The following is a 5,000-nucleotide window of genomic DNA, read 5'->3' as shown; positions in this document are numbered from 1 at the left end:
ATTTTTGAGCAACCATGGCCAGGTGGATTTTACCACCTGAATCCACTCCTGAAGATCAGGGGTAGACTGGAGCTCTGGCGAGACGGGGGCAGAACCGAAAGGGCCAAAATCCGTCCCGTATATAACTTGGAAGGGACTAAAGCCGGTAGAGGAATGAGGCGCATTGTTGTACGCATATTCGGCAAATGGCAGCAGGTCGACCCAGTCGTCCTGGTGGAAATTTACATAGCAACGCAAATAACATTCTACTACCGCATTTACTCGTTCCGTTTGACCATCCGTTTGGGGGTGATAGGCGGAAGAAAGGCCCTGTTCCTCCACTCCCATTAACTTTAGGAAAGCCCGCCAGAATTTGGCAACAAACTGGACCCCCCGGTCGGAGAGGACCTTCCTCGGGATCGAGTGTAGCCTGAGGACGTGCGTGATGAACAGTTTAGCTAAGCCCTGGGCTGAAGGAAGACCTGCACATGGAACGAAATGAACCTGTTTGGAAAAGAGGTCTGTGATAACCCAGAGAACCGTTTTCCCCCGACTTGGAGGTAGGTCGGTGATAAAATCCATGGCGATGACTTCCCAGGGACGGGAGGGGTTCTCAAGCGGTTTGAGAAGCCCCGGGGGTTTTCCCATCCGTTTCTTGGCTGTGGCGCAGGTGGGGCAGCTGCGCACATACAACTCTACATCAGATCTCATACCGGGCCACCAGAATTGCCTTCGAACCAGGTGAAGCGTTTTTATGAAACCAAAATGACCCGCTAGCCTGGCCCCATGTACAAGTCCCAATACTTCTTTGCGAAGGGAAGATGGGACATATAGTTTCCCCCCTTGCACCCACCAAGTGTTGGTTCGTTCCAAGCCAGTGGGGAGGAGATGGTGCTCCTCCTCCTGTAAGGAGGCGTCCCGGAGTCGCTGTTGGAATGCTTCCGGGATACCTTTGAGCGTAGGGGGGGTCTCCGGTTGGCGGGCTTGGGATCGGGTGGTGACGGCCAAGCCAGGGACTTCCCCTCGCTGTTCGGGAGTGAACAGGGAGTCGACGGGGCGATCGAAATCGTTGCGATACTGGGGAAGTCGTGACAAAGCATCAGCTAGGGCATTTTCTTTGCCAGGGACATGTTTGAGGGTGAACCGGAATTTTGCAAAAAATTGGGCCCACCGAATTTGTTTGGCATTGAGTTTTCTAGCTCCCTTGAGAGCCTCAAGATTCTTGTGATCTGTGCACACTTCGAACGGCAGCTCGGCCCCCTCTAAGAAGTGTCTCCATATGGTAAGGGCATGTTTGACCGCTGCTGCCTCCTTCTCCCAAATGGCCCAGTTGATTTCGGACTGGGAAAACTTCTTGGAGAAGTAGGCGCATGGCCTCAACCGTCCCCCCTCATCCCTCTGCAATAGGGCCCCGCCCATGGCTACATCCGAGGCATCCACCTGCACCACGAAGGGCTTGGTGCAATCCGGGTGAGCCAAAACGGGTTCGGATGAAAAAAGTAGCTTTAAACGTTCAAAAGCTTGCTGGCACTGGGGAGACCATTGCAGACGGGCTGAGGGGAGTGCGGCGCTAGCCCCCCTGTCCTTGGTACGCAACAGGGCAGTGAGGGGAAGCGCAACTTGGGCAAAGTTGGGAATGAAATTCCGGTAAAAGTTGGCAAACCCCAAAAACTGTTGAAGTTGGCGGCGGGTAGTGGGGGTTTCCCAGTCCCGCACCGCCTGGACCTTGGCGGGGTCCATTTCCAACCCTTGGTGGGAAATCACATACCCCAGAAATGTAATAGAAGGTTGGTGGAATTCACACTTGGACACCTTAGCATACAGTTTGTGCTCCCGCAGCCGCTGGAGCACTTCTCGCACTAGGCGCACATGTTCTTCCATGGTCTCAGAGTAAATAAGAATGTCATCGAGAAATACCACCACCCCCCGAAACAGTAAATCATGCAAAACTTCATTAATTAATTGCATAAAGACACTCGGAGCCCCCGAAAGTCCGAACGGCATGACCAGGTACTCAAACATCCCAAAACAACTGGAAAAGGCCGTTTTGGGTTCGTCTCCTTCTTTGATGCGAATGCGGTGGTAGGCTTCTACCAAGTCCAGTTTGGTGAAGATTCGGCCCTCCTTTAATTGTGCTAGAAGGTCAGGAATAAGAGGGAGGGGGTAAGCATTAGACTGGGTGACTGCGTTCAGTCTGCGAAAGTCAATACACAGTCTTAAATCTCCCGTCTTTTTCTTTACAAAGAAAGCTGGGGCTGAATAAGGAGCCTTGGAGGGGCGTATGAAACCCCTCGCCAGATTGACATCCAGATAGTCTCGCAATACAGTCTTTTCACTAGGGCTCATGGGGTAAACCTTTCCCTTAGACAGTTTGCCTTCCCCTACAATCTCGATGGCACAGTCCGTTTCTCTGTGGGGAGGCAGTTCGTCGCACTCTCTAACATCGAAAACATCAGTAAACTGCGAGTACTCAGAGGGTAATTGAGGAGAGACTGGGGCGGGGGACCCTACCAGTGCGGCGGCTGGAGTTCTGAGTACCCGTTCCTTGTCATGCAACCCACAGGGGTTTTCGGGGAAGGAAAGCACCCGTTTAACCCAATCAATGGAGGGATTGTGTCCCCTTAACCAGTTCATCCCTAACACCACAGGGGTTACAATAGGGGCGATGGTGAAATACAACCGTTCCCAATGTTCCCCCACGGACATAATCACGGCTGCAGTTCTGTGGGTCACAGGGCCCCGTTTAAAGTCACTCCCGTCCATTTGGGAAAAACGGAGGGGTCCCGGAAGCCGCTTGCGCCGGACACCCAACTTCTTGGCAGTTTCCTCATTTATCATGGTGCGGGCACACCCCGAGTCGACCAACGCGGGGACCTCTAACGGGGGACCCCCTTTGGGTAGGGACAGATGAACACGCACAAATACATTGTCCTCTTGGGCGCTTACCATCGGTGGAGCTCCTTGCACAACGATAGGGACGGTCTGCTGCGGAGCCCCCTCTACAGCAGACCGACGGCGTTTTTTGCCGGCTGTTCCCACTCTTCCTCCTCGCTGGAAGAGGGGGACGGGGTGGTGGCTTCCGGGGAGCCGTCCGAATCAAAGACGGTATTTGTAATCCGGGACCCCGATGGGACCGTAGAGTCGGATGCCCCATCCTGGGGGCGCGCGTGGAGAGCGGAGGGTGCGCCGGAGCGCCGGCTCAGTGGTCCACTTCTGCGGCGAGGCTGGCTGTCGGCGGCCGGTTTCGTCGGCTCGGCCTGGGTTTGGCGGGGGGGGGCCGGACGGCCTGAGCGAGAGGGGCATTGCGATGCAAAGTGACCCTTTCCCCCGCAGATCAGGCAGACGCCGGCCTCGAACCGCTTGCGGCGTTCCGCGGCCGAGAGACCCCCGCCACCCCCTTGCCGGAGTTCCCGGCCACGGTCACCTCGGGGCCTGGGGTCTCGCCCAAGCCGTTGCTTGGACAAGTTCAGGAGTTGTTTGCGATTCTCGATGTCAGCAGCATGGCGAACCCAACCTTCCACATCCGGGGGGTTCCCTTGCATGAAGGCCCAATGTTGGAGGTCTGGGTTGAGACCCTCCCTGAAACATTGTACCAAGGTAGCTTCACTCCAGTCCAGAATTCGGCTAGCCAGTGACTGGAACTCACTTGCATACTGCGCCACCGACTTAGTCCCTTGGCGCAGTTGCATCAGGGAGGCTTTAGCCCGCTCACCCAGAGTCGGGTCCTCAAAACGGTTTCGGAGTGCTACCATGAACTCGTCCAGGGTTCGCAGCACCGGCGAGCGGAGTTCATACTGCAACACCATCCAGGCAGCCGCCTCCCCTTGCAGTAAGGAAGCCACGTACTGCACCCGGGACTCCTCAGAAACGAAGGTTCGGCCTTGTTCCCGCATAAAAATGTCTACTTGGACCATAAAAAAGGTCAACTGGTCTCCCGACCCGTCATACGTGACTTTCAGGTCCCGACGGGCCGGGGGGGCAGGGGTTGCGGGCGGAACTACCGGCGCCCCGTCTGGGGGAGCACCGGCTGGAGGTTGCAACTTCAGCGCATCTAGGGTCGTGGCCATCTCACCCATTACGCGTTGCATGATCTCCATCTGCTCCTGCATAGCCCGGCGGTCTTCCTGCCACTGCTTTCGTTCTTCCTCCATGAGGGCCTCTTTGCGGGCCGGGTCCCCTTCGAGTCCCGTGCTGGGGAAGGCCAACCGGCGATCCTTCGCCGCAGTCCGCGAGAGCGACCAGCCCTTGGGAGAGTCCAGCCAATAAGTAAGCCCCCGGGGACGTCCGTCCCGATCTTGGTCGGGGGCGCGACCCTTCGGTTTCTTTGGCTTGGCTCCCTCCTCCTTCGGGTCCGGCTTCTCCGGCTCGTCCGGTTCCTTGGGGGCATCGGGGTTAGGGGTGGTGTCCTCGTCGGCTGACATTCTGTCCAAAGCGGTACAGCTGCAGTCCGAGAGGCAAGGACTTGCAACTTAATGTGAGAGATCCCCCTCTCTGAGTTTGCTTCTCCAAATCAGTTGCTCAGACGTTGATACAGAAACAATAGATTTATTGAAGCCTTCAGGAGATGAGACAGGCACAGGTAGAAAGTTGCAAGTGAGGGGCTATACGGGTTTACAGAATATATTGACTCCAGGGCACTGGGGCACTGGGGTTCACACTTATTGTTATGGGAAGTTACAAGCTTGGCATAATACAAAACATCAGACGGATCCCAGGAAGTCTGGTGCGGCTATCACACTTCCAAGGCCGCACCGGCCTGAGGGAGTACTGGCAGGAAGAACAGCGGGGGGGAAGATACATGGGCCATCAGGCCTGGCGCCTGAGACCAGAAGGTGTGAACTGCTTTTACGAGTTCACTGATAACACCGCAGGTGATGGAAAGCAGAGACACAAAGACAGAGACCCTCACAATAGGGTTAGGTGAGGGTTACGGTTAGGGTTTAGGGTTAAGGTTAGGGTTACGGTTGGGTTAGGGTTAGGTTTAGGGTTAGGGTTTAGGGTTAACGTTAGGGTTAGGGTTA

Source organism: Euleptes europaea, chromosome 13 (assembly GCF_029931775.1).
Source record: "Euleptes europaea isolate rEulEur1 chromosome 13, rEulEur1.hap1, whole genome shotgun sequence".
NCBI lineage: Eukaryota > Metazoa > Chordata > Lepidosauria > Squamata > Sphaerodactylidae > Euleptes > Euleptes europaea.
Note: the sequence above shows the minus strand (reverse complement) of the source record.